Source organism: Suillus bovinus (genome assembly GCF_016758785.1).
Source record: "Suillus bovinus strain UH-Sbo-P2 chromosome Unknown EDB93scaffold_11, whole genome shotgun sequence".
NCBI lineage: Eukaryota > Fungi > Basidiomycota > Agaricomycetes > Boletales > Suillaceae > Suillus > Suillus bovinus.
In genome coordinates, this window is record NW_024542067.1 from 532,030 (window position 1) to 538,385 (window position 6,356).

The window sequence follows — 6,356 nt, forward strand, 5'->3', positions numbered from 1 at the left end:
TAGGGAAAAGTAAGTAATGCAATAGGTAGGAAGTACTAGATATTAAATAGTGACTATGTAGAAATTCGGACTGCTATAGGCGAGAGTAGTAGCAATATTTCGGGTCCGAAATCCTATGTAATAGGACATGTGGTACTGTGGACCATGAGAAAACATGTAATAACACTGTATACAATGCTTAGCAAGTCAAAAGGAGTAAATGCGCACCTAGTGGGGATAGATGAGACTGGACAGGACATAGGGAGGACTGGTCCGATGGGCGGGAATGTCGGGTCGGGATCGGACATGCGTTGGACTGTCGGAAAGTGCATTGGGTCAGGATCGGACTGTTGGACTCGGGTCGGGGTAGTTGGAAGTGTGTCAGACAAATACTGTTTGACATCAGTATCAAAATAGCTGGTTCCGAGCCCAGCGCCACGACCATTGTTACACCGGACACCCCAACACCCCAAACTCGAGACTGGAAACTGGAAACTTGTGAAAATGTGTGAAATTTCTATTTCCTGACAGCAAACACATGAACACCTGAACACCCAAAGCCTGAAGCTTGAAAGTCCATTTATCAAATTACCAAGTGCCAAGTGCTGATAAACCTAAAGCCTGAGACCCAAAATCTGAAGCCTGGAACCCAAAAACATGTATGCAAAATGTCCATTTTTCATTCATTGCACAAATCACTAAGTGTCAAGTGCTGAAATCCGAAACTCAAGACCCAGTACACAAATCACCAAGTACCGAGTGCTGAGGGCCGAACCCCAAAGTCCAAGGCCCGAAACCCAATGTTCAAAACCCGAAAACATGTATATAACATATCCATTTTCAGTCATTGCACAAATCACCGAGTGTCGAGTGCCAAAACCCAAAACTTGAGATACAGTACACAAATCACCAAGTGCTGAGTGCCGAATGCTGATGCCCGAAACCCAACATACAAAGCCCGAAACCCGAAGCCTGAAACCAGAAAATATGTATACAACATATCCATATTTCCCTCATTGCACAAATCATGGAGTGTCAAGTACCGAAACCCAAAACTCGACACCCGGTACACAAATCACCAAGTGCTGAGTGCTGAGGCCCAAAACTTGACGTCCGAAGCCCAAAACCTGAAGCCTGAAACCTGATAATATGTATGCAACATATCCATTTTTCCCTCATTGCACAACTCACTGAGTGTTGAGTACCAAAACCCGAAACTTGAGACCCAGTACACAAATCACCAAGTGCAGAGTGCCAAGTGCCAAGGCCCAAAACCCAACATCTGAAGCCCAAATTCTGAAGCCCAAAACCCAAAAACATGTATGCAATATTTCCATTTTTCACTCATTGCACAAATCACCGAGTGTTGAGTGCCAAAATCTGAAACTCAAAACCTGGTGTGCAATAGGCAAAGATAATGAAAAAATGGAAGTTGTTGTCCGAGTCTAGGTGAGTGTATTGGTAGTCTTTTCTTGTCCATCGGTTATCATTTGACCAAGATATAAGCTAAAGAAATCTGAAACAACGGCGAGAATTACTCACATTAAATAGTATTTGTCCGACACATCCCTGACATTCCGATCCTGATCCCGACACCTGACCCTGACCTGAAAGTTTCAGACCCAATGTTTTGCATCGGACTCATCCTTCCTATGTCCTGTCTAGTCATATCTATCCCCACTGGTGCATATTTACTTGTTTCCCATTATTGAATATTACAGACAGTGTTATTACATGTAAGCATAGACCATTGCACTTTTGACATTTTTCACGATTTTCAGTATCTTGCCCTTGCATCCATGATTCAACCTTTTAATATATAATGAGCATAGCTTATATTATTGCCTCTTATGACCAAGATCAGCTCACAATAGGCTGGAGTTTGTGAGCTAGTGTGCATACTTGCCATTTCTCCTGATAAGGGGCCCATACCTTCAAAACATTGAATCTTCATGATCAGAAACCTGGAGTACATTTAAAATATATTAAGTATCATAGACGTAAATTTACAGACAAATCCACCAAGAATTGAGTACTGAGGAAGTGAAATAGATAAGAAATGGAGTGTGGGAAACTTCAAAGACCCAAAGCATCAAAAATGGTCAGTGAAGCAATAATAGGACTTTAATGCTGAGTCAACTGATGTTTTCACTATATCCCTTCCACCCACCCCCTACCCTCAAGGCAGTAGGCAGTATGGGTTCCTTAGGTAGTTTACAATCTATCCTACATATTTTTAATGAAATCTTTGGCCTGAATCATCTATAAATGCGACTTTGTAAAAATATGTCTATTGTCACATTTCACACATATGCCTGTCATTACATCAATCCTTCATGGATCTTTCTAAACTATTAGGGCTATTATAATGGACATATATTGGTGTTATTCCAGGTCTCAGATCCCATCACAGGCTTGTCATGTTGGATATCTCAACATAATGTGCAAGTCTCGCTATTAATATTCATTCTTTTATCTTTATGCTCACTTACTGCACACATGTACAAATACACGCCTCATCTTTACATCATTGCTAACATGCCAGACAAATATATAATCCTCATACCTGCATCATCCTACCTCAGTCTATTTGTTCTCAGACTGAGGTATGACTATACATTCATTATCATACTCGACACTGACTAACATTTAATGTAGTCTTCAAATAATCCCCAATTGACAAGAATGACATGAGTATGAAAATCAGTGGTTCCGAGCCCAGCACTGCAACCATCACTACACTGAGTACCAATACTTGGTAGGACCACCAATACACTCACATAGACTCAGACTATAACCTTCATTAAGAAAGTTAAGCATAATAATAATTTTAATTTTTTCATTATCATTTTCCTATATTGACCAGCGAGTCCCAAGTCCCGACACTTGGTAGTCAATACAATTGCCAAGTTATTTGAACCCTACATCAATGGATAATACATACAAATACATAATTCATGTCCAGTTGTCGTCACGTGTACCGGGTGTTGAGTTTCGGGTTTCGGTACTCGACACTCGGTGATTTGTGCAGTGAGGGAAAAATGGATATGTTGTATACATATCTTTGGGTTTCAGGCTTTGGGTTTCAGGCTTTGGATGTCGGCCCTTGGCACTCAGCACTCAGCACTTGGTGATTTGTGTACCAGGTCTCAAGTTTTGGGTTTTGGCACTTGACACTCAGTGATTTGTGCAATGAGTGAAATATTGATATGTTATATACATATTTTTGGGTTTCAGGAATTAGGTTTTGGGCTTCGGACATTGGGTTTTGGGCCTTGGCACTTGGCACTCAACACTTGGTGATTTGTGTACCGGGTGTTGAGTTTCGGTGTAAAGAGTAGATCTGGTCTGGGCTCCACTGAATGTGAGTCCCTAGTCCTGAGGGATGCGAGTATGCTTCGTCCCAAGAGACAACCTAAAAACTACCTTGATAATGCAAGGGAAGTCTTATACAGTTAGAGAGTAGACAATATATTGGAAGAAAACCTCTTCAATGCTCGTCCGTAGTTCCAAGACTACTTCCGAAGTACCGAGAAACTTGTCTGATGCGACCGAAGGTAGTCCGAGGCTGCGAAAGTGTTGTCCGAAGTAGCGCGATGCCTTCCGAGGCTTGCGAAAGCTGTCCGAAGGTCTATATATGTTGGTGTGTCGAATAACAGTATAAGACTTTGCGCAACGTCCGAAGTCCGGAACAATGCTAATCTATTGGGGCTCGAGAATAAACGAAGTGCAAACTTGGCAGCAGTTTAGCCAGACAATCGTTCCAAATGAACTAGGATCAATTGCGCAGTTTATGATTATACCGAGGTGACTCTACTAATTACTACTCGAAGTACGGGAAGTGAAGTGCCCTATCAGTAGCCAGCGAGCGAGATTATATCCTACTTCCGTGAGAGGCCAGAATCCATAGGCGAAACTAGTAGCGAGATAAGCAAGTCCGAACCTATGTAATAAGCCGTGAGGTGTGCAAGAATACAAGTATACATGTAATAAGCCGCAATGCGTGCTGCTTATACGTATTCCGAGGCTCCCGACAGGATGCTGATGGGATTGTTATCCATGTAGCACTAAGACGTAGTCAACATATAGTTAGAATAAAGGAAAACGCACCAGTGAAGTCAAAAGGACGAGGATAGGACATAGTATGGTAACTTGCAAGGTTCGGACAAGTGCGTGCGGCCTTCGGAAGGTCAAGGGAGGTCGGGGAATGGTATGAACATAGGTATTGGATTGCCTGGTTTCGAGCCCAGCGCCGCGGCCATCGTTACATCAGGTTTTGGCACTCGACACTCAGTGATTTGTGCAATGAGTGAAATATTGATATGTTATATACATATTTTCAGGTTCCAGGCTTCGGGTTTCGGGCTTTTGACATTGGGGCTCAGGCCTCAGCACACAGCACTTGGTGATTTGTGTACCGGGTGTTGAGTTTTGGGTTTCAGTACTTGACACTTGGTGATTGGTGCAGTGAGGGAAATATGGATATGTTGGATACATATTTTCGGGTTTCAGGCTTCAGGTTTCGGGCTTCGGGGTTTGGACATCGGGGTTTGGACATCGGGGTTCGGGCCTTGGCACTCGGCACTCGGCACTTGGTGATGGGTGTACCATATCTCAAGTTTCGTGTTTTTGCACTTGATACTCGGTGATTTGTGCAATGAGTAAAATATTAATATGTTATATACATATTTTCAGGTTTCAGGCTTCGGGTTTCGGGCTTCTGACATCAGGGCTCGGGCCTTGCCACTTGGCACTTGGTGATTTGTGTACCGGGTGTCAAGTTTCGGGTTTTGAACTTGACAATCGGTGATTTGTGCAGTGAGGGAAATATGGATATGTTGTATACATAGTTTTGGGTTTCAGGCTTCGTGTTTCGGGCTTCGGACATCGGGGTTCAGGCCTTGGCACTTGGCACTTGGCACTTGGCACTTGGTGATTTTTGTACCATGCTTTGAGTTTCAGGTTTTGGCACTCAACACTCGGTGATTTGTGCAATGAGTGAAATATTGATATGTTGTATACATATTTTCGGGTTTCGGGCTTTGGGTTTCGGGCTTCGGACATCGGGCTTCGGGCCTTGGCACTTGGCACTTGGCACTTGGTGATTTGTGTACTGGGTGTCGAGTTTCGGGTTTCAGTCCTTGACACTTGGTGATTGGTGCAGTGAGGGAAATATTGATATGTTATATACATATTTTTGGGTTCCAGGCTTCGGGTTTCAGGCTTTGGACATTGGGGCTCAGGCCTTGGCACATGGCACTTGGTGATTTGTGTACCAGGTGTCGAGTTTTGGGTTTCGGTACTTGTCACAACCCAAATAACGAATAAACGCTTGGGCAGAGACTAGGACTCGATCTAAGGTTATCGGACAAAGAGAGAGGAGCAGGAACGTCTTGGATTGCTACGGTGTAGATACAAGAGGTTTGAACTAAGGAACTATCGACCAAGACATGCTACCTATATACAACTATTGAGACAGAGATTGAAACTGAGTTACAACTACTAGCCAATCATAAAAAGAGAAAGGGAATCGTACCATAGAACATTGTAGAATATTAAAGAAGCATCACGTGACCATATCTTATCTTATCGTATCTAATCTAATCTATTCACAATCAAAGAACTCGTCTTCTTCATCAGTCACATCGAAGACACGTGTTGTGGGTGCTAAAGGTATTTCAGGAATGATAGACGCTTTCAGGGTAGGGTTAGGGTTTGACTTAGGCGCTGTGTATTGGCGCTTAGGAAGATTCAGGAAAGAATAATGGTTTGTTAAAGGTACTCGTGACATTACCCCCTCTTTAAGGTGAGTGTCATCACGAACGAATGAAGGTCGGATATTCTTTTCTCTCCATCGTTTGAAATCTTCCGTAAACAGTACTGAGCCTTTGATTCTTCGGTATTTTCCGGCTGCGGCCGTGGGATTCTTTTTATGGAACTCCGCTAAAGGAATTGGAGCGTTCTTCAAATTCTCTTCTGGCTCCCAAGATGACTCTTCCTTCGGGTATCCTTCCCATTTCACTAGGTATTGCAGCTTTCCTCGGAACAATCGGCTATCTAGTACTTCTTCTACAGCAAATTCTTCCCGATCGTCAATCAATTCTGGAGGTGGTCAGTTGGGAGGAGGATGAGGAATTAATCGAGATGTGTGATATGGCGTAAGCAATTCTACATGGAAAACCGGGTGGATCTGATATTTTTCCGGCAATTTCAATTTGTAGTTCACTTCACCGATCTTCTCTAGTATTTCGAAGGGACCTAGACGACGATCTGACAGTTTTTGACTTGGACGACGTTGTTTGAGATTCTTCGCGTCAAGCCAGACCTTGTCTCCTACTTTATACTGAGGTGCTTCTTTTACTCTTTTGTCGTAGAAA